Source organism: Protopterus annectens, chromosome 10.part0, assembly GCF_019279795.1.
Source record: "Protopterus annectens isolate FY-2018-M chromosome 10.part0, PAN1.0, whole genome shotgun sequence".
Taxonomy (NCBI): Eukaryota; Metazoa; Chordata; order Ceratodontiformes; family Protopteridae; genus Protopterus; species Protopterus annectens.
In genome coordinates this window covers 409432546-409460104 of record NC_056744.1, presented here as the reverse complement: position 1 = coordinate 409460104, position 27559 = coordinate 409432546, and positions in this window count along the sequence as shown.

The window sequence follows — 27559 nt, the reverse complement described above, 5'->3', positions numbered from 1 at the left end:
CACCATATCATGGTCAATAATTATATATTACCCCTAATAAGAATAACTGAGATCATACCATAGATAATTTGAGTTTTTTAATTCATAGATTGATGTCAATTATTGTATAATTGGATGTAATTAGCTGTAACTGAGTTTGTATATATAGGGAGGTATTTGTGTGTGTATTTTTACTCCTTGAAGGCAGTTTGCCAAGACGTCAGAGTATATTAAATGTTTGGATACTGGTCTTTTGTGGTTTTGTGTTCAGTGGACATGGTGTTCCAATTGGTGGCTTTTCTGCAATAATTATGCATTACCCCTAATAAGAGGGGACCTAGACATGGGGATAAAGCATTTAGCTGGCTCTGTGCATTAGTAGCACAAAAGGCAATCCTGGGGTGAAGTTACTGTTTTCCATCCATAGATCTAAGCTGCACATGAAAATGGACAGGGATAAACTTTGTTTTATGTGGATGGGATGCCTGTTCCACAGCAACACTATCCTCTATGAAATATACCTGTCCCTCCAAACCATTCTTTTGATGTTGCAGAAAAGGTTTATATCCCTACACCTAGTATTTCTGATGCCATTTGACTTGTTGATGTATAGTAAATCCAACAGTAATGGGTCAGAGGATACCTTATATGCCAGATAAAGGTCACATCTTAGCAGTCTTTAAGATACCGAGTATAGAGTCAGGGCTTTGAGTCAGTCTATGTAGGACATGTTGTTTAGGCCTTGTATTCTTTTATTATTGCATATCTGTGAGTATTCCAGTCATTGCATGTGTCTGGACAGATACATGCCAAAGGGGGCATTATATTAAATGACTGGCGTAATGAGGGGTGACATCCCAGGATCCAGACACAACCCCCTTGTTTATAAGCTGTGCAATGTAGAAGGACTTTCTTACAATAATATACACATGTTGGTTAAAAGTTAGGTCACTGTACACATAAGTGCCCAAATCCTGAACAACTGGTTCAACTCTTAGGGGTGCATTGTCAATGTGCTGTTCCCTGGGGTAGAGGACTTCTCAAAGGATACAATAACACAATTCTGGCATTTAGTTTCAGGACTGCATGGATAAGGCAATCCCAAGCAAAACAAAGACTCTTTGTACCAAAGGCAAGCGTCCACTCTGGTGGACCCCAGCCATAAACAAACTCTACAACAAAAGGAGGAAGCTACTACAAGATAGAGCAAAATCCTTAAAAGGTAAGACACCCTTGATCACTATAAGTAAAAAACTAAGAGCTCTCATAAAATCATCCAAAGCAAATTTTGAGAGAAAAATAGCTAAAGACTCAAAAGACAATCATAAGGCCTTCTTTAGCTATGTTAGAAACCTGGGAGGAAACTCCCAGATATGCTCAGAACTAGTTCAAAATGATGTGAAGATTACTGATCCTACAGACATTGCCAACATACTGGCTGACAGGTTCAGTGCAAACTTCTCCCCCCCAAAAGGAGAGATATCTATACCAAGCAATTGCAGCCCCCCAAACATCTCCAACGCTCAAGTGAGAACTGCTCTCTCCAAAGCAAAAAACACAGCATCCATGGGACCTGATGGTGTCCCCGGCTGTGTGCTCCACGAACTCAACGAGGAATTAAACCCACAGCTAGGACAGCTGTTTAATCATAGTCTTACCTCTGGATACGCACCCAGGAGTGGTGCACTGCAACTGTGGTCCCACTTCACAAAGGCGGTGCCTCCACCGACCCTGGAAATTACCGGCCCATTAGCTTGACAAGTCTTATCTGCAAAGCCATGGAGAGCATCATAATGGACCTCATAAATAAAGACATAGGGAATTTGCAGACTTTGGATCCATCCCAGTTTGGCTTTGTCAAAGGCAGATCATGCCTTCTAAACTTGGTTGACTTTTGAAACAGTCACCAAAGCCATTGATGAGGGAAAGGCAGTCCATACAGCCTACCTCGATCTGGCGAAGGCCTTTGATACAATACCCCACTCAGGTATCATTGAAAAACTCATCAGCTTAAATGTTAACCCATACATCACAAGATGGGTTGCAAACTGGCTGAGTGACAGAACCCACAGGGTCAGAGTTGCTGGCGCCATGTCAGACTCAAAGCCTGTCACAAGTGGTGTACCACAGGGCTCAGTCCTGGGCCCACTCTTGTTTGGCATCTACTTTTCCGAAGTACAAGCAAACACAGGAGGGTTATGGCTGACAAAGTTTGCAGATGACTGCAAACTGGGCCATAGTAGAAAACACATCTGACACAGATATCCTTCAGAAGGGTCTCACAGAAATGGATAACTGGTGCCAGAGCCATGGCCTAAAGTTAAATGCCAAAAATGCATAGTCATACCCTTCGGGAAAAACAAGGTTACCCCTAGCTACCAAATAGGTGGCAATCCACTGAGTACAGAAGAAGTTATCAGGGACCTGGGGACCCAGGTTGATAGTAGTCTGTCATTCGACACCCATGTAGCTAAAGTAGTTAGGAAGACCTTCTACATTCCCACCTTATCATGAAGGGATTCTCATCTAGATCAAGGGAGGTCATAGTCTCCCTATACTCATCACTCATCAGACCAATGATTGAGTACAATGCCCCATTCGAATGTATCTGACCCGACACTTGCAGCAGCTGGAGAGGCCACAAAAGTTCCTCACCAAAAGGATAAAGGGTCTCAAACATCTGTCTTATGCTGCCCGACTGAAAGAACTCCAGCTCTATTCAGTCGCCACCGCTTGCTCAGAGGTGACCTTTGCCTAACATACAAGGCCATGTCAAACCCAGATTTGATGAATATGCTTCACCTCAAAAATCTAGATCCGTCAGAGCCACAAGGGCGGGAGACTTAAACCTCGACACGGCTATTAATAGGACGTGCTGGAGGGATAGATTCATCACCCAAAGACTCCCTATGCTGTGGAATAAAATCCCGGTATATGTGAGGCAGAGCACCTCGCTGGTCTTGTTCAAGAGAAATCTTGACCAATGGATGGGAGATCGCAGATATACCCCAGGGATTACCTCAGTGTCACTGCTCAACAGAGGCACAGCAAAATAATGGGTATAGTTCCCCATACTAAAGGGGTGGCGTAAGCCACAAAACTATGGGCTAGGCTTGTAAATGCCCTCGGGCAGATAGCCTAGTATGAACCTATGAACCTATGAACTATGATTTTTGCATCAATTATTTATTTGAGAACAACTTTCCTGCAGGATGGCTAAGTCCTTTGGGAATTCAATAACTGTTTCTAGGTTACAGTCTTCAAACTAAGTCAGCCCTGTAAATTTTGGCTTTTATTGCAGAAAAGTAGATGCCATACAGGAGAGTCACCTGTGCATTATGTTCCCAAGTAACCTCTTTCATTTCCATATACCAAAGGAAAACACCATGTTGTGATAGAATTACAAGACTTTACATTGAAAGTGTAAGAATACTGAAGAACAGTGTCACTGAAATGCAGCGTAAAGTAACTTTGCCTGCATGATTATACTTACAGTAGGGTTAGGCTTTTATACGTATGGAAAGTGGGAAGATGGGAAAGAAGGAAAAAAGGGAGAGGGCAGGCATGACAAACAAAGTAAGTTATCTAGAAGACATGAGTGAGGATAGGTGTTTTTTTTTTTTGCTCCACCGAGTACACATACCTACTGCACACTTGTGGAACAACTATAAACACCATCCAAAGACATCAGAATACTCAAATATAGAAACATAAATTTAAAAAATCAGTTATTTTATTGTCAGCCGAAGGAGAAGAGGAGGGCGAAGGCATGCCCGAAGGCAGGAAGAGAGGAGGAAGGTTAGGAGTGTAGCAGTGAGGGTAGGAACTTTAAATGTTGGCAGTATGACTGGTATAGGAAGAGAGCTAGCTGATATGAAGGAGAGAAGGAAGGTTGATATATTGTGTGTGCAAGAGACCAGATGGAAGGGAAGTAAGGCCAGGTGTTTAGGAAACGGGTTCAAATTGTTCTATCATGGTGTGGATGGCAGGAGAAATGGGGTAGGGGTTATACTAAAGGAACAATATGCCAAGAGTGTTTTAGATGTGAAGAGAGTGTCTGACAGAGTGATGTTTATGAATCTCGAAGTTGATGGTGTAATGATGAATGTTGTTAGTGCATATGCTCCACAAGTTGGGTGTGCGATGGATGAGAAAGAGAAATTTTGGAGTGAGTTGGATGAAGTTGTGGTGAGTCTACCCAAGGGTGAGAGATTAGTGATTGCAGCGGACTTTAATGGGCATGTTGGTGAAGTGAACAGAGGGGATGAGGAAGTGATGGGTAGGTATGGTGTTAAGGAGAGGAATGCAGAAGGTCAGATGATTGTGGATTTTGCGAAAAGGATGGACATGGCTGTGGTGAATACTTATTTTAAGAAGAGGGAGGAGCATAGGGTGACATACAAGAGTGGAGGAAGATGCACACAGGTGGATTATATCCTATGTAGGAGGGCCAGTCTGGAAAAGATTGGAGACTGTAAAGTGGTGGCAGGGGAAAGTGTAGTTAAGCAGCATAGAATGGTGGTCTGTAGGATGGCGTTGGTGATCAAGAAGAGGAGGAGGAGTGTGAAAGCAGTGCCAAGGATTAAATGGTGGAAGTTAAAAAAGGGTGATTGTGAAGTGGAGTTTAGGGAAGAGTTAAGACAGGCACTGGGAGGCAGTGGAGAGATACCGAATAGCTGGGTAACTACAGCAGAACTAGTAAGGGAGACTAGACTGCTAGAAAGGTGCTTGGTGTGACATCTGGACAGAGGAAGGAGGACAAGGAGACCTGGTGGTGGAATGGGGAAGTACAGGAGAGTATACAGAGGAAGAGGCTGGTGAAGAAGAAGTGGGATTGTCAAAGAGATGAAGAAAGTAGGCATGAGTATAAGGAGATGAGGCGCATGGCAAAGAGAGAGGTGGCAAAAGCTAAGGATAAGGTGTATGGAGAGTTGTATGAGAGATTGGACACTAAAGAGGGAGAAAAGGACCTGTACCGATTGGCTAGACAGAGGGACAGAGCTGGGAAAGATGTGCAACAAGTAAGGGTGATTAAGGATAGTGAGGGAAAGGTACTCACAAGAGAGGAGAGTGTGTTGAGTAGATGGAAAGAGTATTTTGAGAGGCTGATGAATGAAGAGAATGAGAGAGAGAGAAGGTTGGATGATGTGGGGTTAGTGAATCAGGAAGTGAAACAGATTAGCAAGGAGGAAGTAAGAACAGCTATGAAGAGGATGAAGAATGGAAAGGCTGTTGGCCCAGATGACATCCCAATGGAAGCATGGAGGTGCTTAGGATAAATGGCAGTGGAATTTTTAACTAGATTGTTTAATGAAATTTTGGAAAGTCAGAGGATGCCTGAGGAGTGGAGAAAAAGTGTTTTGGTACCTATTTTTAAGAATAAGGGTGATGTACAGAGCTGCAGTAACTACAGAGGGATAAAATTGATCAGTCACAGCTTGAAGTTATGGAAAAGAGTAGTAGAAGCTAGGTTAAGAAGGGAGGTGATGATTAGTGATCAGCAGTATGGTTTCATGCCAGGCAAGAGCACTACAGATGCAATGTTTGCTCTGAGAGTGTTATTGGAGAAATACAGAGAAGGTCAGAAGGAGTTGCATTGTGTCTTTGTAGACTTGGAGAAAGCATATGACAGGGTGCCTAGGGAAGAGTTATGGTATTGTATGAGGAAGTCGGGAGTGGCAGACAAATATGTAAGAGTGGTACAGGATATGTACGAGGGTAGTGTGACAGTGGTGAGGACTGCAGTGGGAGTGACAGATCCATTTAAGGTAGAGGTGGGATTACATCAAGGATCAGCTCTGAGTCCTTTCTTATTTGCAGTGGTGATGGACAGGTTGACAGATGAGATCAGACAGGAGGCCCCTAGGACTATGATGTTTGCAGATGACATTGTGATATGTGGTGAGAGTAGGGAACAGGTGGAGGAGACCCTGGAGAGGTGGAGATATGCTCTAGAGACTAGAGGAATGAAGGTCAGCAGGACTAAGACAGAATATATGTGTGTAAATGAGAGGGAGGGTAGGGGAATGGTGAGGATGCAGGGAGTAGAGTTGGTAAAGGTGGACAAGTTTAAGTACTTGGGATCAACAGTTCAGAGTAATGGGGAATGTGGAAGAGAGGTGAAGAAGAGAGTACAGGCAGGGTGGAATGGGTGGAGAAGAGTGTCAGGAGTGATTTGTGACAGACGGGTACCAGTAAGAGTGAAAAGGAAAGTCTACAAGAGGGTAGTGAGACCAGCTATGTTATATGGTTTGGAGACAGTGGCATTAACAAAAAGGTAGGAGTCAGAGCTGGATGTGGCAGAGTTAAAGATGTTAAGATTTGCACTCGGTGTGACTAGGATGGATAGGATTAGGAATCAGTATATTAGAGGGTCAGCTCATGTTGGACAGTTTGGAGGCAAAGCAAGAGAGACGAGATTGCGTTGGTTTGGACATGTGCTGAGGAGGGATGATGGGTATATTGGGAAAAAGATGCTAAGGATGGAGCTGCCAGGTAAGAGGAAAAGAGGAAAGCCTAAAATAAGGTTTATGGACGTGGTGAGAGAGGACATGCAGGCGGTTGGTGTGACAGAGCAAGATGCAGAGGATAGGAAGAAATGGAAAGAGATGATCCGCTGTGGCGACCCCTAACGGGAAAAGCCGAAAGATGATGATGTTGAGTTATTTTATTGTCAGCAATTTAGGGATTTGAGCCAGTGCTGTGTTCAGAGGGATAAAGCCCTAACTATGGCCCAGGTGGCCTGGGTTCATTTAGCAGTTCAGGTGTCTGAGGTACTGGTAGAGAGAGATGGGCATGCCAATCCTGGGGGGGGGGTGGCTTTCATTTAGGTACTCTCTGAAGAGAGTTGTTGGCCATAGAGGTAAGTAGCCCTTGGGTGGAACAGACAAACTCAGGTGAGGTTAAGACATTAAATAAAAAAAAATCTCCTGGCAGGATTCATCAGCATCACCACCCTACCAGGATGCCTCCCCAATCACTGACTTGGAGAAAGTCTGGGATGGAAGGAGGAGCTGCTAGACCTAGAGGTGGCAAAACAAACACCAGGCCCATGCAAGTACAGTGTGGTACATGGCTCAAAAACCTCCAAGCATAAAATATGAACATAAATGAGCCACCACACAAATGTCAGCATCCAGTAATTTAAATTATTTCAGAAATCCTTCAGGAAATCATCAATGATGAAAATTCATACAAACTTAAAAAATCAGCATACCGGTTTTGGCATCTCTGTCTTCATCAGTGCACATACACTAAATCAACTGAATAAAAAAACCCTAGGCTAGCATGACTGGCTACTCACAATTGATCATTAAGTCCTGGGGCAAAAACACTTCCTAACCTAATTATCCAAGATTTTTCTTTCCTAGTTAATATATTGCATCACCCAAATTTATTCGTTCTATTGAGTGTAATCCTATCTATTGTAACAAAACTAAATCTAGCCAAATTATGCTTAATAATACGTTTAAATAGGGCATTTGAAGTAAGGGAGCACCTAATATCACTCAAATGTTTTGAAATTCTTACTTTAAATGGACAGGAAGTCTGGCCCACATAAAATGTTGAACATGTACATGTAACTAAGTATATAATCCAATCAGAATTGCATTTGCCATAGACATTAATCTGAAATATTTTTACAGTGTTCTTAGATGTGAAATGCTTACTTTTACAAACATATTTACAAAAACTACAGTTACCACAGGGCTGACATTCTAATAATGGTTGACCATCTAGAGTTATCTGATGTGAAACCAAATTAATATAAGGGACATTTTTTTTATAATGATTGAAGCATCCCACCATTGTTTTACCCTTCCTATAAGAAAATAAACATCTGGGGGGGTAACAAATCTCTAAGACACTCCTGTTGATAATATACCCCAGTGTTTTTGTACCATATTAGTAAAGAAGTAAGTATTATTTCCAAAATTAGTTGTAAATCTAAGTTGACATATCTGAGACTATTTAACTTTATATTGTAAAAACTCCAGTCTAATAACTTTCACAGATCTTAAGGCACCAACAACACTGGAACGCCTATAACCCACAGCGCAAAACCTATCTATCATCTCCTTTTCATGTTTTTCCAACTCTGATCCAGAGAAACAAATCCTCCAAAGTCTAAGGAACTGGGATTTTGAAATACTATGTATAACATGTCATGGATGGCAACTAGTGGCATGTAAAATAGTATTAAATTGGAGATATTTCCTAAAAATCATACTGGACAGAGTCTCATCCCACTTAACACTAATCCAAACATCCAAAAAAGTAATATGCATGGGGTCAAAATTTACTGTAAAATGAATTCTGCACTTATTTTATTCAGGTACTCAATGAATTCCTGTAAATAGGTAGAATCCGATTTCCAAACTAACCAGCAGTCAGCTGTTAAACACTTAGAGCAAATTAAAACACAAAAGCTTTCAAAAATCAACTTAAGCAATAGCTAAATAACTCACCATGCTTATGCCCAGGCTAATACATTAACTCGAAGCACCAAAAACGCTGTTTAATTTATTACTTACTATTTCACTGCATCCTAATGGTACTATATGCAATTTTTCTGCCTCCTAACCATCCCTCTATTTCAAAATGCAAATTGTTCTTACATAATTTTTCTTTTTTCTTGAAAGTCGATCTAAGTACTACTCTCTCATTTAACCATATATGTCGCAGTATTTTATATTTTCTACCTTGGATTGATTTTTAGCATCAAATCAAAGCACCCAATTTTATTAATCACAGATATCTACTCCTGTCTTGTAAAGTAAATTATGTTCATCCAATGTATAGCAATGTAGGGTCATCATGATATTGCAGCACTTGAATTTTCATGTACATTATTAAAAGCTTCTGTTTAATCCAATGTATTTGTACTGCAATTATCATGTATGACTTTGTATAATTTTTGTGTGGAACATTTCTCCCTGGGCCTCCACTGAAAAGATTTTTTTTTTTTGCCCAGTGAGTCTTTCCCAGTCAACAAATGGAAATAAATACATAAATTAATTTGAATATCACATTTTACAAAATATATTTAGCTATAACACTAGAACAATAATTATGACAGCAACTAGAGGTTCTGGACATCTTGTATAAAGTAAACTTTAGCAAATGCTGTTCTAAATGGTCCCAAACAATATAAAGGTATTTAGCTATGACATGATAAGCTGATGAAAAGATCTGATACAAATCGTAGGATCTAAATGTGCATGTTTGCTGAAAATAATCAGATTAAGACAAAACAAAATAAGAGCATTTCATCAGTAGTATACTATGTAGTAATTAGCAACACAAATAAACAGGAGGTTTTTGTCCAAAATTTTAAAAACTGTTATAAATGCCTCTGCAATGAGAACAGTTATGAGGTTAATTACCAGAATTATTAGAAAAGATCCTGTTAAACCAGGAAAAGTTTCCACAAATGAATATTACCATTAGTGCTGTAAAATAATGTATAAGAAAAGTGAAAAAGTAAAAAATGTGCCCAAACCTGATTTAAATCTTCCAGAACTATATGTGGCCTTTTCTGATATTCTGGTATTATACATATATATTGAACATGGTTCAAATGTATTCTGTACCAGGTTGTTAAAACGTAAAGGAGCAAAATCTGGAATAAGACGTTATTCTCACATATACAGACAAAATAAATAGAATGCATAACTGACTACAGACTAATAGTACATTTAAACTATGATTGCAAAAGAACAAAAATATCAATTAATCGGTTTTTAATAGAAGTTGTCATTAAGGTCATTCCTAGGCAAAACTATGATTTTATTCTATGGGGATAGTAACTGGTAATCAAATGTTCCAGATGATCCCATGCTGTGGTTGAAAGGTGGCCTAGGACCAGTTAACTTAGTAAATAAAGAATGGATGAATGAATAAATAAATAAATAACCCAATTGCCTTCCATCATAGCAGTAGATTCACAGGTAATTAGGAATTTATATATAGCATTCAAACAAATTTTCGATTTCCAGAAACCTTAGCCAATACACCTAGGACAATGATTACTGAAATGCTTTATTATTTATTACCTGGACTCACTCAAGGCACTCCTTAAAATGGAGAACATCGATATCTGTGCAGTGACTGAGACCTGGTTCAAGGCTCTAGAGAGCACCCCTGCACTACCAGGCTATAACTCATACCACACTTTTCGGCCATGTAACCTGGACCGGAACACCAAAGGCGGAGGTGTGTCCATATTCATTAAGGATATCCACACCTCCAGGCTAGTTGCTCAGCATAATGCAGCCGAGGTTATCCAAGTCCAACTAACTCTGGGCAAAACTGCAATCCAAATTGTAGCTTGCTACAGATCCCCCACCATGCCCCAGGATTCCCACTCCTCTTTTCTTGATGTAGTGGAAAATATTAGGGTTCAACCAAACACCCTAATAATGGGCGATTTCAACTACCCCACCATTAACTGGGAAAACTACTCATGTACCAACTCCTTCGCTCAACGCTTTCTGGAATTCATAAACTCTAATGGCCTGGATCAACTTATCCACACCCCCACCAGGGGCAACAATATCCTAGATCTAGTCATTACCAATATGAGTGACCGGTGTTCCACACCTGAAGTCAATGCCTCATTGGTCCGATCCGACCATAAGCTAATTACCCTAGATATCCACATCCTGCCTCCACCCCCCCCCCCCCATTAAGGAAACCATGGTAAAACATTTCTCCAAAGCCAACTTCATACTTCTTAAGACAGAAGTGGTGAACTTCATGACACCCATGCAGATGGACAATACAGTTACGACTACTGAATCCTACACAATTGCATTTTATAAGCACTTACATGAGTGCATGGATCGTGCTATCCCAAACAGAACCAAGACGCTATTCTCCAAAAAGATTAAGCCAATTTGGTGGTCCCCTGCCATAAACAAACTATACAACAGAAGGAAGAAACTCTTGCAAAAGAGAGTAAAATCCCATGAGTGGAGGAGCTCCCTGGTCAGCCTCAGTAAGAAGCTGCGATCCCTGATAAAATCCTCCAAAGCTAGTTACAAAAACAAAATCGCCACTGATTCTAAAGACAACCACAAAGCATTGTATAGCTATGTCAAGAATCTCAATGGCAACACTCAGATCTGCTCTGAGTTACAGCACAATGGCACTAAATATACAGACCCAACTGATATTGCCAACATCCTGGCAGATAGGTTCAGTGCTAGCTTTACCCCCCTCTCACCCCCTAAAGAGCCCATCTCTATACAAGAAGAATGCAAAGTTCCTGTAATCACGGCTGCACAGGTAAAAGCCACACTGTCCAAAGCCAAGAACACAGCATCCATGGGACCAGACAACATCCCAGGCTACGTTCTACATGAACTACAGAACGAACTGGCACCCCACCTAAGTACCATGTTCAATCATAGCCTCACCTCAGGCTTTGTGCCTGCTGAATGGCGCACAGCAACAGTTATCCCACTCCACAAAGGGGGAGCCACCATGGACCCTGGGATCTACTGCCCCATTAGCCTGATGAGCCTGGTCTGCAAGGCCATGGAACGTATCATCATGGAACTTATAAACAAAGACATTGGTAATCTCCAAACTTTGGATCCCACCCAGTTCGGATTTGTAAAAGGCAGATCGTGTCTCCTAAACCTGATGGACTTCTTTGAAGCAGCCACCAAAGCCGTAGACAAGGGTAAGGTGGTTCACACAGCCTATCTAGATCTTGTCAAGGCTTTCAACACCATCCCCCACTCTGGAATTATAGATAAACTCACTAAACTAGGTATAAATCCCTATGTCACAAGATGGGTTGCCAACTGGCTCACTGACAGAACCCACACTGTGAAAGTAGCAGACTCCAAATCCGACTTCAGACCAGTGACAAGTGGAGTACCACAGGGCTAAGTCCTGGGTCCTCTCCTGTTTGGTATCTACTTCTCTGAAGTACAGGCTAACACAGAAGGTCTTTGGCTAATGAAATTCACAGATGACTGCAAACTAGGAGCCATAATCGAAACTCCTAATGATGTGGACATCCTACAAAAGGACCTCACTGAGACAGATGCCTGGTGTCAAAGCCATGGCCTTAAGCTCAATGCCAAAAAGTGCATTGTCATCCCCTTTGGTAAAAACTCTGTACCCATGAACTACAACATAGGCAGTAGTATACTTAACACCGAAAGTGTGATAAGAGACCTTGGGACACAGAAGGACAGTAGTCTCTCCTTTGATAATCACATCACTACAGTAGTCAGGAAATCCTTCTACATGGCACACCTCATCACAAAAGGTTTCTCATCCAGAAAAAAAGAGGTAATTGTTCCCCTCTACTCATCACTCATTAGACCCATTATAGAGTACAACGCCCCTTTTGGTATGTACCTCACAAGACATCTACAACAACTGGAAAGGCCACAGAAATACCTCACAAAGAGGATTACAGGCCTCAAACAGATGCCCTACGCAGACTGTCTCAAAAAACTCCAGCTTTACTCCATCGCATATTGCCTACTGAGAGGTGATCTCTGCCTATCATACAAAGCTATGTCAAACCCAGAGCTGTTGGACATGCTCCACTTAAAGAAATCCCAATCCCTCCGAGCTACACGCTCTAGGGACCTAAACCTTGTCACCACAATAAACAGAACATGCCGGAGGAATAGATTCCTGTCCCAGAGACTTCCCATACTCTGGAATAAACTACCTATCTATAGCAAACAAAGCTCCTCATTAGCACTCTTCAAAAAAAATCTTGATGATTGGAAGGGAAATAGGAAATTCACCCCTGGGATCACCTCTGTGGCTCTGCTCGACAGTGGCACAGAAAAATAATTTTCTTGGGTGGCAAAAGCCAGGGTACCTTTTTGGGCTTGTATAGGCCCCAGGGCCGATAGCCTAGTACCTACCTATGAACCTATGTTTTCAAGAAGATACAAATAAAGCAATGGTTTAATACAAGGGTACCTAATAATTCCACAACTCTACATCTAACAATCAAACCATTACACAAAAATTGTGAATTTATGCAGAAGAAATGATGACAGTTGCAAACTCTAACCCACCAACACAAACTTTATTAAAATTAGTAAAATAAGTAAACAAGGGAAAATGTAAATCCTTGATTCTCAGCACAGCAGGACGATGCCATTTCAATCCATCTCAAACAAGGCTGATCAATAAGCAACGATTAATAAAGTGTTTAAAGGCACTGCATGCTGCTTTCTGTTACACAAAGGGTCAATGTTATGAAAATGGTATTATTTCCACCAAAGTGGTTACTTTATGTGGCTAATATATTGATACCACCAGAAATATTCTTCTTTTAAAAAACTGAGATTGTGGAGAAAGTTATTATGGACAAGGCTATACCAAGAATGTTGTTGTACTGCTGTCCAATTTGATTTCAGAGCAAAAAATTATTTAAGACTTAACTTCCTGGCCTAGAGGCTTACATATCCCCCATATGGTAACTAATTTACTCAAATAGCATTCCATTGAAATATTAATTTCCTAGATTCACACAACGGAGCTCTTACAGGTCAGTTTTCTTCCAGAATGCCTGGTACTTTTTTTATATAAAAAAATTTAACTATTTTGAAATGATAGCAGGCAGAGAAACATTTTCCTTTAGGAAAATAAAACATATTTACATTTGTAGGATATTAGCCTAATTTTCAGATATACATAATAAGAGGTCATATACCAAAGGAAAACAAGTAACTTAGAGCCTGAAGGAATACAAAATAAGTGCTGAGGACTGAATAAACAGGAATACATTTTACAAAGAATTCAGGGTGGCTGCGGTGGTGCAGCAGTTAGCATTGCCACGTCACAGCAAGAGGTTCCCCGGTTTGATTCTCGGCTGGGGTGCCTTCTGTGCGGAGTCTGCATGTCCTCCTTGTGGTCATGTGGGTTTCCTCCCAAAGACATGCAGTAGGTGGATTGGACACTCTAAATTGGCCCTAGGTGTGAGTGTGTGCCTTCTGTGGAAGGATGGGCGCCGGGATGGCAACTCGACACCATAAAAACTCCACTGCCAATCATGAGCAGACAGATGATCTGCTGTGGCAACCCCTAACTGGGGAAAGCCGAAAGAAGAAGACATGTTACAAAGAATTTGTTCATGTTTAGATATCCACTGGCTGAAGAAATGTGACCAAAAAAAAATATGTTAATACAATGGGGAAAAGAATATCTCTGCTTTAAATTCATTTAAAATTGGGGCCAAAAAGATAGTCTCAAGAGTTTGGTAGAACTTTATGTCAGGAAATGAGTCAAAATTCATACAAAGCTTTTTGAACTGGAATGAGGGCCTAAAAATAATGCATTATCATAGAGCAAAATGAACTAAAGAACATTAAAAGCTTTTGGTCGCATAAGAAAATTGAAAGCTTTTGTTCCCATAAGAAAATGGTTATAAAACTATTTTTTTGCAGTGTATATGTTTATCTGCAAATATTAACAAACTTAACACAGTTATAAGTCATAAATGCTAGAATGGAGGAGAAAGAAAGGCATCGTGGTTTTATTGCTAGTGGCTCTGGCCAAAAATCTCAAACTGCTAGGTAAAAGTCCAACAAACAGATTCATAGGTTCTCTTGAGAAACTTGTGACTTTCTGGCCAATAAGAAGCTTCACTGCTGTAACACCATTTTGATGTTTCCTATTTTCCAGATGTATAGGATCACAGGATCTGTAAGGGAAGCAAGTCTGAAGACCTTGTGTGCCTTGTCAAATATAACATCAAGATGTATCCTCGCACCTCTTCCAGGAGGAGAAAACATTTCAGTCTAATAATAAATTACAGGTATCCATCCAATTCTCAAGGTTAGTTTTGAGGGAGACAAGGCTATCGCTTCATTAAATATGTAGTGACATTTTTTCCAGAGACAGAGCAGCAGTTGGGTAATGAATCTAGCCCTCCATCATGTTTTATTTATATATTTGTGGAAGTTTAACAACTTGGTCAGGTCAGGTGTTTGCAAAGCCATTCATCCTGTGAAGGTATAAGAGGTCCATTAGAGTGGGATCTTTGATGAGACAGAATTCCAGCTATAAATCACCACACAGATCTGTGGTATGGAGGTGCAAAAATTGCACACCAAAAAGGAAAGATCCCACTACAGGTAATAGCGCTTCACTGGTTATTTTATTACTTTCTGAAGTAGCACCTGCAACCATAATTGCGAGTTCTTTCATTCAGATAGTTTGCAATCTATCTCACCACTGATGGTTCTATCTTTAGTTCTTTTAGTTTGTTTACAATGCCAATGTCAGGTACAGTGTCACAGGCTTCGGCTAGATCCAGGTATGCTGATTAAACTTTGTAACCACTGCCCATTACCTGTATAGCCTTCTCAACGAAGTTTACAGAGCTGAGCTGAAATGATTTGCAGTTGACAGAGCCAAACTGTTGTGAGAACAGATTTTAATATTTTAATATCGTAGTTTAACAGGTCAGATATGAGAGGTTCCATGGCCTTGTAAATTAGACCAGTTAAGCCTGTAATTCCTGGGGTCAGTGGTAGGAGCCTCTTTGCAAAGAGGCACCACTAGAGCTGTTTTCAAAATCTCAGAGACATGCCATATGGCAAGGTTAAGGTAAACAAGTGCAGGTGGATTTCAACAAAGGCATGTCTGTTGCTATTATTAGGCATAAAAGCAAACTGTCTGGGCCAATGGAAGTGGCATTTTCAGTCCTCAAAAGTACAGCCAGAGATATTTTTGAAACTTCAGTGACAAAATCTATCTACAAGTATTTTAGATATATCATTAGAGTTAGAGTGGGTACTACCATTTTGGATTAGTTCCACACATTGCAAGACATTATTTTGTAGTTTTCTAATAGAACTAAAGAAGAATTTGTAGTTATCTCTGGCTTCCGATGCCAGTTTCAGTTCATGTACAGCTTTGTTTTTTTTTTTTTAAATTCTCTTTATTTATTTATAATAACAGTCAAAACAAATTACATATAATCACACATAATAATAGAAAACATACAAAACTATTTACACTTATCCAAAGCCCAAAGACATAAATGAAGCATATCATGAAGGTATTGAATGTGATTGTATCAGCTTTGGTTTTCTGATGGCTGTATTGAGTTCTTTGATGATATGTTCGATTAAAACTTTAATGTGTGTAAGATTTATTATTTGACGTTTTGTTATACATCTTATTTCTAGTATTTTATTTTTTTAATTTCATACCATATATGATTCTGCCAGGGAATGGTAGATCTATAATTTTTTTATGTGGGAGTGGAGTTTAGATTAAAAATAGCAGCTGAAACTTTATGGAGAGTGATGACATTGCAAGTAAGCTTAGTTCATCAAAGATTTTAGGCAAGTTTACTTGTTTAAAGTCATAGAATTCAGAATTATTTAATATTTAGGGTTTGTGGTTTTAAAAGGGAAGGTCTCTAATTTTTGCTCTGACTTAACCAGGGATATAGAGGCCAAAGATTTGGTACACTTGTGGACAATATTTGTGAGGATCAGATCCAGGAATGTTCTAGACTCCACTGGGCTGACTAATTATTTGTTCTAATGAGTTATTGTTTACTAGGTATAGGAATCATAGGACATACTCAACTTTAGAGGTATATGTACACAAAATAATTGAAGGAATATGTAAATCACTCAATATAAATGCATTTTTGATAAAGACAGTTCACTTAGTACATTTAAGTATCTGTCATGGCCTTCTGGGGACATGGACTGCATTCTACAGCAGCAGATGTGCCTAGAAGTAATATGTCTGACAAATATGGAGACACTGCTGCAGTGTCCCTCAGGTCTTTAGGCATGGTCAGTGCTGAATCCATATAAGGAGGGAGTGAGATCCTTGCATGAAAACCCAGTCTCTAACACAGACACAGATGTGTTCTAGATGCAGGAGAGCTTCAAGATCTGACAGTTTATTGTTAAGACTCCTGGCACTAAGAAGAGCAATTTTGATACAGTCAAAAATTAGGATTTACAATGTAACTGTTTACAATGTTGAAATGTTATCATATACTAAGATTATTTTTGAAGGAAGTTAATGATTAACCTCACATAGTAAGCAGAAGCTTATACCATAGTCATAGGATCATATGATCAAACAAATTACAAGGCAGCTGAGTGTGCGTATCATATGAACGTTATCAGTAGCCCCCCCTAAGACTGAGCCTTCTCCCCCAAGGAAGGCCAGACCGGTCAATCTAGGGGCAAAGTTGTGAATACCTATCCAGTCATCCAGTTCCAATTTTAAAGGACAATAATGTATCTTACTGCTAAATTTGTAGTGAGAGTCTGAGGGTTTCAGGGACAGGTAGACTTCGAATAGTCATTTCCAGGGTGAAGTTGTCACTAAATGTATTAGGTGGCAATGTCCACTGGATCAGAGTAAGGGGTTCCATCTTGAATATGTTTTAAGCAATGTCAGGTGTTAGTCTTAGTTTTCTAATAAAACTAAAGAAGAATTTGTCATTGTCCTTAGCTTCCAATGATAACCTAAGTTCATAGGCTGCCTTAGTAGACCTGATAGTATTTTTTAAGTCATTTTTTTAATGTTCATCTGCAGTAGGGCTAACTGCTGAGTGGTGCATGAACATTGGCTCTTGATTATGGTCACTGTTTATGTGAAACCCTGACTCCATGTTCAAAAATCAGAAAAAAGGCTATTATAGATGTATAGATCCTTGATTTTAGGGTCCTTGGATCTGCTGTATATTTTATGGAATTTTTTTCTTTTATTGTACAATTTATTTATGTTAATGGAATATGAGGTATCATTTTCTTTTAAACTACCCATTATATTTAGATCAGGTAGGTACTGTTCTATACATTTATTTAAGTGTGCATAGTAGTCTTTTGTGTATCTTTCTGTTGAGGCGATGTCTCGGTTATACTGAAATAAGTGAGTCTTGAAACTTCATTACAGAATTTGATGAGATTTGTAAGTTTGAATTCATTGAATTCTAAGATACTAATATCTTCAGTTCTAGAGGTTCTAATGGTGGTCACTAATTACGATCCAACTTAACCAGGAAAGGAGTAATAGATGATGAAGCTATATTTATAAGGACTAGATCAAGAAGATTATGCCTTCGAGTGTCTTTGTTAATATATGTGTGTGAATGAGAGGGAGGATAGAGGAATGGTGAGGATGCAGGGAGTAGAGCTGGTGAAGGTGGATGAGTTTAAATACTTGGGATCAACAGTTCAGAGTAATGGTGAGTGTGGAAGAGAGGTGAAGAAGAGAGTACAGGCAGTATAGAGTGGGTGGAGAAGAGTGTCAGGAGTGATTTGTGACAGACGAGAACCAGTAAGAGTGAAAGGGAAGGTCTACAAGAGGGTACCGAGACCAGCTATGTTATATGGGTTGGAAACTGTGGCATTGACAAAAAGGCAGGAGTCAGAGCTTGATGTGGCAGATGTTAAGATTTGCACTAGGTGTGATGAGGGTGGACAAGATTAGGAATAAGTATATTAGAGGGTCAGCTCAGGTTGGATGGTTTGGAGACAAAGCCAGAGAGACGAGATTGTGTTGGTTTGGACATGTGCTGAGGAGGGATGCTCGGTATATTGGGAAAAGGATGATAAGGATGAAGCTGCCAGGTAAGAGGAAAAGAGGAAGGCCTAAGATAAGGTTTGTGGATCTGGTGAGAGAGGACATGCAGGTGGTTGGTGTGACAGAGAAAGATGCAGAGGACAGGAAGAAATGGAAATAGATGATCCACTGTGGTGACTCCTAATGGGAGAAGCCAAAAGAAAAAGAAGTATCTTTGTTAATAATCTGTTCTATGATGCTTTTGTTTATAAAATCAAAGAACTTTTGGGCATATTGTATTTGAGGTATAGGTGCTCCAGTTTATTGATGGGTAGTTAAAATCTCCTGAAATAATGTAGTTTAATTTGTTAGGAGTTCACTGATTACATCTAGGACCTTTATATAATTATAAGAGGACATAGATAGTGACCTGTTAGGCTATAAATTAATTGTTTGTTTAGTTTGGTGTGATTTGGAGCTTAGTGAGTTTTGTTTGTGGTTCCATGGAGATCGGTCTAAAGGTGATATTGTTCCTAGCAAATATGGAGATGCCACCATAGTTGCTATCCAGTGTGAATGGATAGTAAATGCAAAATTCAGGCATGGAGGGAGTGCTTTCTGCATATTTAACCCAAGTTTCACTAATCGCACAAACATGAATGCACTCTAAATGCAGGCGACCCTCAAGGTTATGTATTTCACTGTTGGTGTCTGTCATTGAGCACAGCTATCCTAATGTGATCTTGTTTTGGATTTGATATGTTAGTTAAATTGGGATGTCCATTGACTTGACTCTGTCTAGAAAAGACACTATGGGTGTAATAATGTCTATAGTCAGTATGCGGAAGTCTTGGAACGAGAGGTGCAGACCATCCTTGGTAAAGTAAGTAGGACTGTTCAGCATCTTGTCCCATGCTGGCTCATACAGAATCTCTGTGGAATGATATTAACTATTTAGGCCATTGTTGGAACTGGTTATCTTTTCTTTGTAATCTTTGAAAGAAATATTCCGATTAGGACTAGAGTGCTGCCTGCATTTGTGACATGCCTGAAAAGTTCCAACACTTCTCAATCTGCATATCCCTAAGGGTTTTGTGTACCAAGTCATTTACTCTTGTATGGACCACCACTATGTCTTAGTCATATTTGCCAGGTGAGAGGGCATTAAGGATCATTGAGATATCAGAGATCCTGGCACCTGAAAGACAACTCACCAGCACCCTGTCTTTATCCAGCTTAGTGAGAAAAGAATCAGTGTTTTAAAATTCAGTTCACTAACCACTCTAAATGTTACTCATTCAAAGCAAATCAATCTCTGTGTGTTTGTGGTAATTTCATCATAAGCTTTATAAACAGATTCTTTTCATATAAAAGACAGAATAAATGGAGAAGCCATTTTCAATCTGATTCCACATTGCATTAACAGCTGAACTTCCAGTGTCATATTACTATATTCAACTCAGATCTCCTTTCGCATTTCCAGCAAATTGTTTTAGATTATAACCATTTCAAGGACAGGATTTTTGAAATTTTAAAGCCAGTAAAACTTGAAATCCATCAGCTGTACTGAGCTATATTACAAAGATAAGTCTTAGAGGAAAGACCTCTGATGGGAATTGAAAATATTTCTGCACCCTGTTGACCCCCTAAGTAAGGATCACTTTAGAAACACCCAGGATAAGATTAAAAATCGCCTGTGATCGCTCATGTAACTTATCATTAGGTTAGTCTTCACTCAGTTATCTCCTGTGATCTCTAATTTAACTTATCATTAGGTTAGTCTTCACTCAGACATCCCCTGTGATCTTTCATTTAACTTATCATTAGGTTAGTCTTCACTCAGACATCCCCTGTGATCTCTCATTTAACTTATCACTAGGTTAGTTTTCACTCAGACATCCCCTGTGATTTCTCATGTAACTGATCATTAGGTTAGTCTTCACTCAGACATCTCCTGTGATCTCTCATGTAACTGATCATTAGGTCAGTCTTCACTCAGACATCTCCTGTGATCTCTCATTTAACTTATCATTAGGGTAATCTTCACTCGGACATCCCCTGTGATCTCTCATGTAACTTATCATTAGGTTAGTCTTCACTCTGACATCTCCTGAGATCTCTAATTTAACTTATCATTAGGTTAGTCTTCACTCTGACATCTCCTGTGATCTCTCATGTAACTTATCATTAGGTTAGTCTTCACTCTGACATCTCCTGAGATCTCTAATTTAACTTATCATTAGGTTAGTCTTCACTCTGACATCTCCTGTGATCTCCCATTTATCTTATCATTAGGTTAGTCTTCACTCAGATAACTCATGTGAGCTCTCATTTAATTTATCACTGGGTTGTCTTCACTCAGACATCTCCTGTGATCTCTCACTTAACTTATCACTAGGTGAGTCTTCACTCAGACATCTCCTGTGATCTCTCATGTAACTTATCATTAGGTTAGTCTTCACTCAGACATCCACTGTGATCTCTCATGTAACTTATCATTAGGTTAGTCTTCACTCAGACATCTCCTGTGATCGCTCATGTAACTTATCATTAGGTTAGTCTTCTCTCTGACATCTCCTGTGATCTCCCATTTATCTTATCATTAGGTTAGTCTTCACTCAGATAACTCATGTGAGCTCTCATTTAATTTATCACTAGGTTAGTCTTCACTCAGACATCTCCTGTGATCTCTCACTTAACTTATCACTAGGTTAGTCTTCACTCAGACATCTCCTGTGATCTCTCATGTAACTTATCATTAGGTTAGTCTTCACTCAGACATCCCCTGTGATCTCTCATGTAACTTATCATTAGGGTAATCTTCACTCAGACATCCCCTGTGATCTCTAATTTAACTTATCACTAGGTTAGTCTTCACTCAGACATCCCCTGTGATCTCTCATTTAACTTATTATTTTAAATTTCACTTAGACGTGATTATAATATTTTCTACACTGGCTTGTCTCTCAAATGAATTGAGTCCATATTCTATGGAAGTACTGCATTTTATATATGGTTAGGTTTGAATAGCATTTTCTTGTTGTGGAAACACTATTTTCAAATTCTGAAATGCTTTACTTTATTGTAGTTCCTGCAAGAGGTATTATGTGTTAGTAATACCTATTTGCATAGTGTAAATTGAGGTGGCCGGAGGTACCAGTTCCTTTTTTAAAAATAGCAGCTATTAAGGCAACAAGTTCCTTGAAGACAATGGGGGGGAATCCCTTAAACCTGAAATGCTAGCCTGAGACAAACTGAAGGCCTGACGTTCAAAGTGTGAAAAACTGTCATTGTTTATAATTCATTTGCCCTCCTCTTCTATGTCAATACTTATATGACAGTCATCACTCACTTGATCCCTTAAAATATTCCTTTCTATTATTTTAGCATCCTGAGTGAAAATGTAAGAATAAAGAGACTCCATCCACTTCTTCTTCTTTCACACCTAAGTAATTGTAATAGCTTCCTTATTTTATGACATTGTTATTGTCCACCTAATGGTACCTAGCACCAGACAGAAATGACATTCCAGGATCTTGCCCTGATGACTATTATATTTGATAAATTAATAGTTTTAAAGTCTAGAGAGCCCCTGCTTAAATTGTTTTAACACCTGCCTCAGGTCTTAGCTATGTGTAAACCCCAAGTTTATAAAGATTGAAATTGCAAAAGTAATCACCTGTTTTCCGACAAGTGTCAACTGGTTAATGGATTAGTTATAAAACAGTGTGGTTTCAAAGACTTTCTTTTTACACAGAGCACTAAAACAGCAGCAAATAACTAAGGAGTGGAATTGAGCAGATCATATACACATACAGAACCTCTCACACAGAAGCCAACCTGCAATTCCTGATCTGTGGCATTTTTGAGCTTTGCTCCTTCTTCTTCCAACAATTTCCAGACAATCTCTCCAAAGTACCCCATCAGTAAACTTTCTATTGCCCATTTTTCATTATATGAACTGGTTCCATCTCCATGACTAAACTGATGCTCCGGACAAGTTTTTGCTTCTTTTTTTTTTTTGTGGCACCTCAGAGGACTGTTATTTCTCTCTACTGTTCATTATTTTATAGATCTTACACTTTTCATTGATAATTTATCTTATGTTTATTTTTAGCCATTCTGGTCAGCTTATTTTCACTCCTTTCTTCTCCTAATGTATGAATTGCTTCCCTTTATTCTTTCCTCACAGCAGTCCCATAGTTCTTTTACTGTTCTCCCATCTTTCAATGATTCCTGATTATTTACCACTGTTTTATAAATAACTAAACTGTACTTTCTTGGATTCATGGATGGCTGTTTCTAAGGCATATCCCAATATTACTTCAAGGGCACTCACCACATTGAGCTACAATCCCTGTTTCCCATTGGCTCTCTCATCTCAGGGCAGTCACCACATTGAGCTACAATCCCTGTTTCCCATTGGCTCTCTCACCTCAGGGCAGTCACCACATTGAGCTACAATCCCTGTTTCCCATTGGCTCTCTTACCTCAGGGCAGTCACCGCATTGAGCTACAATCCCTGTTTCCCATTGGCTCTCTCACCTCAGCTGTTATCACCCTCCTATTTTATGACTATGTTAAGGATATTCCTTTTCCTGGTCAGTAGCCTCATGTTATATCAGATACTTTTATGTATTTATTTGTTTATTTATTAACTGGGTAAGTAAACTGGTCCTGCCTGATCATGGCAGCAGCAAGGACAAGGGTAAATACAATAGACATATTGAATATTTAGTGCAGACAATCAACTAATGTCTTAGAAGTGAGAGTAAACCAGAATATCTACAGAAATTCCACATAGATGCAGGGAGATCATGCAAAACTCCACACAGTGACTAAAAGTCAAACTAGAAGAAGAAACAAAGGAGCTCTGAGGTGCAGCTTTTACCAGTAAGGCACTGAAAAAATATACTGGGAGAGCAGCTATGAGGTCGCCTTTATACAAATGTCTGGACATTAAGGCTCATTAACATATAACAAGAAAAAACTGCACTATCATACCCTTTGTTTTGTTTCCCACTCTCTTACCATCTCTGTTTCATCATATCCACATAAACCATTTGCTAACATCAACCTGAGTGACAAGCTTACCATATGACTAAGGCATCTGAGTAATGTAAAAGTAAGTCTGCAGACAGCAGATACTCACAGGTAGGATACAAAAGACACAATACCAGAGATATTTTAATTTCAACGCATTGTGGTACACTTACATTTTGTAGTTTTCCAAACAACCATCAGAAAAAACATTCTTCTAGTCAACTAGAACATGAAGAAACTAAGCTTACAATATTATTTGTTTGTCATTTGTTTTTGCCATTAAATTGTTCAGCTTACATTAGTTTATTCCACATTCAATTGATATTAGCACTCAATACAGACCACTTTAACTTTCAGGATGCTACCTATAAAGTTTCAGACCCATATTTCAAGTAACTCAGTAAAATTATCTTTTACATCTTTATTGTTTCTTCATCTTTCACCAATATTTTTATTATTCTGGATAGCTACTGTCTTATGCATAGCAATATATAGTTTTGAAGAAATTGTGAAAGCAAGCAAACATTTTTATTAAAAGACATAAGTGTGAGTATATTCATCCTATGCAGGAGACTTCTTCAGTCTTAGTTTCTACAGACCCAGGTTAGCAATCATGTATGTATAGCTAGTACAGATTCACAACCAAAATGTTGCTCAGCATATATGACTGTAAAGCTTGGAGGTGAAACCAAATTATATCCCTGGTGTCATCTGTATACCAGTAAAAATGATATCATCAAATTTGATAAGATATACCAATTTGAAATCTGAAACCTACGTGGGACAGTTCATGTACAGAAATAACATAAAATATTCAAACAACACCTTCATAACCTTTAACCCACTTGCTTTTAAAACTCCCAATTTTAGTATGCCTACACAATCTGCAAACATTAATCCATCTGTAATAGCGTCATTACTATTTTCCCTAAAATAGTGCAATACTACCGTTTTCCCCTAAAGATCTACAATAATGGCATCACTAATTCTATTTTTCAAAAATATACACTTATACTAAAATACATACACTAGTTTAGCATTTTATCTCTTCTGCAATGTTTTCATTTACTTACAGCTCATATATAGGACTCATCTTTATAATAAAAGTCACTTTAATTACCCAGGACTCATCTTTATAATAAAAGTCATTTTAATTACCCAGGACTCATCTTTATAATAAAAGTCACTTAATTACTTATGCATAAAAGAATATCTGCATAATCTACATATTCAGTTGCACAAAACAGTACTTGTAATTATTACACATTGTATATGGATTGGGTCTATATCATTTAAGCGAATGATCATTAGGTCGAATACCTAATGATCGAACCTTAATTGTTGAAATTGCTATTCATCGAAGTACCTAAACATCAAAAGTACTCTTGTCAAAAAGAATGCTTGGTATGAATCAGTGTATAACTTGCAGGATTCATAGTAGAAACTCGAACCTAAACCCCACCCACAATCCAACAACGGGGTAAAATAAAGTAATATGCATACTGATGACAGCATGAATATTTACTATGTAGTCTTTGTTTATCTTTTCCTTACATAGTACAATCTTGGAATGGGTATATTTAGTTTGGGGGTGGGGGCAAAGCCCACCAATGTGGAGGCAGTGGGCTTGTCCCCTGAAAAAACAAAGAAAAGAAAGTGCAGTGATTGCTTTAAAAGTCAGGTAATATCCATTTTAGTTGTTTGTTTCTAAAGGTCTGCCCACTTTTGCGTCAATTGGCATGATACTTTGTTTATTTATAGAAAGTGTTTTTTGTAATTTAAGTTTATTTATGTAATATGGGTTGTTTATTAAAGTTTAAAACACTTTTGTATTACTAGTGTTTAGAAAAGTTTGTACTTTGCTGTAAATGTTTACAATTTAAAGTTTGTTTACTGTGTTATAATGTACAGTGTTAGCCAACATAAATATTTCACTAACTTTTTATTCGATGTTTAGTTCGATGAAAAGTAACTTCGACAATTAAGGTTCGATTATTAGGTGTTCAATGTAATGATTGTTCAATTAAGTGACAGTCATTTGGTATTCAATGTAATGATTGCTCAGTTAAGTGATATAGACCCATATATACTTTGTGTATCATCAAATCTCAAATGCTTATAAGAGCGAACACAGAAAAATAATTTTAGACTGAATCTAAAATGATTCAAAGGAAAAAAGAAAACATTTTTTTCTCACTCCCACTGCACCCCCTCCACATTGGTGGGGGCTGTGCTCCCCACACCTCCTGCTAATTATATATACCAAATCAGAGATAGCACAACAGTGGGGTAAAGGCAGATTTCCTTACCCCGCTACATGGCAATCTCATGCAAAAATCTGCTGGCAAAAACTCCATATAGAAGAACTTTCACTCAAATGAGCACTTGCTCTTCTTTCTTCACAGGCTAAAAATTCTACATATATATATATATATATATATATATATATATCTGTGTGCGCGCACACACACACACACACACACACACACACACACACACACACACACACACACACACACGTGTGCGTGTCAAAAATTTTCATCGTCCAAGAAAGTTTTTTCTCAAAAAATGTTGCTAACATCAAATGTACTCATTGAAGGGCACTTTATTAAAATGTTCAGTAAACATAATAACATGTATAATATTTAACATGTTATCATACTGACCATATAACATTTAGATTCTAAACAGACATACGAGGCACGTGTCATTCAATTATCTAGCAATTTACCTAAATGCCGCCTAACTTTATTAACTATTTGCAATATGTATACAAAGGTATGTCTCATCTTTTAGATTCATTTAAAGAACATCTATGTATTCAAATGTCATATACAGCCCAATTTATTCCAAATAAAATACTGACAAGATAACAGAGTATGATCTTTATATTTCTCCAATCATTTTGGCAGCTTAGACCAAAATTTATAAATCATCATTGCCTATTTACAGGTCACCTTGATGATGTTAATTTCATTTTCATAAACAGTCATAGTTACACTCAATAAATTTGAAAAGGGTGCTGTTACATATTTTCAGTTTAAAAAATTGTTTTAATCACAACTGCTACAAGATGTCAAAGAAGTGGCAAATTCTCTTTACTTATACACAAGGAAGTTTAAGTATTCAGTAAGATAGTATGCTTAGTTAACTGAAATCTGTCTGACAACAGTGCTAAGCAAATGACTTGAAATTTTGCCAAAATTCTCTTGCCATGCTATAGTCATAAAAAATATGTTGCCAATCAGCCCTGAGTTCAGAAAATATGTAGCAATAACAATGAATATAATTATTTTTACATATTTTTTAATTCTATAGTGAGAAAGAAAGGCTCTATAAATACATTTATAGTTGAATTGTTTTCCAAAATAAAGATGTTTTTTTTTTAGCTAAACCTAATATTATAGTTTCATTTGTATCTGGAAAATCTGAGAAATTGGTTTGATTCAAATTACTTCAATAAGAAGTTGATGTAGATGGTATATGTAGTAGAATAATTTTGTACAGTTAAGATAAAATGGAAGTACTTGGCTTATTTAATAATCTGGATTTTATGTACTCATTTAGTAATATGGACTTTATATATATTTAATAATGTTGTCCAGATATTTATTTCCATTTCACCGAATGCTCTGCACATTCAGTCCTCTGAATCTAATAACGGCTTAAGATTAATGTTGTCAGCTGATATAACTATGTCTCATTTTAAAAGTAATACAAGTAGAATAAACCACTAGCCTTCCATTCCATCATTTTAGTAATATTAGAGCCTTCTGTAAATCCGAGTACCAGTAAGAGTGAAAGGGAAGGTCTACAAGAGGGTAGCGAGACCTGCTATGTTATATGGGTTGAAGACAGTGGCATTGACAAAAAGGCAGGAGTCAGAGCTTGACGTGGCAGAGTTAAAGATGTTAAGATTTGCACAGGGTGTGACGAGGATGGACAGGATTAGGAGTAAGTATATTAGAGGGTCAGCCCAGGTTGGAAGGTTTAGAGACAAAGCCAA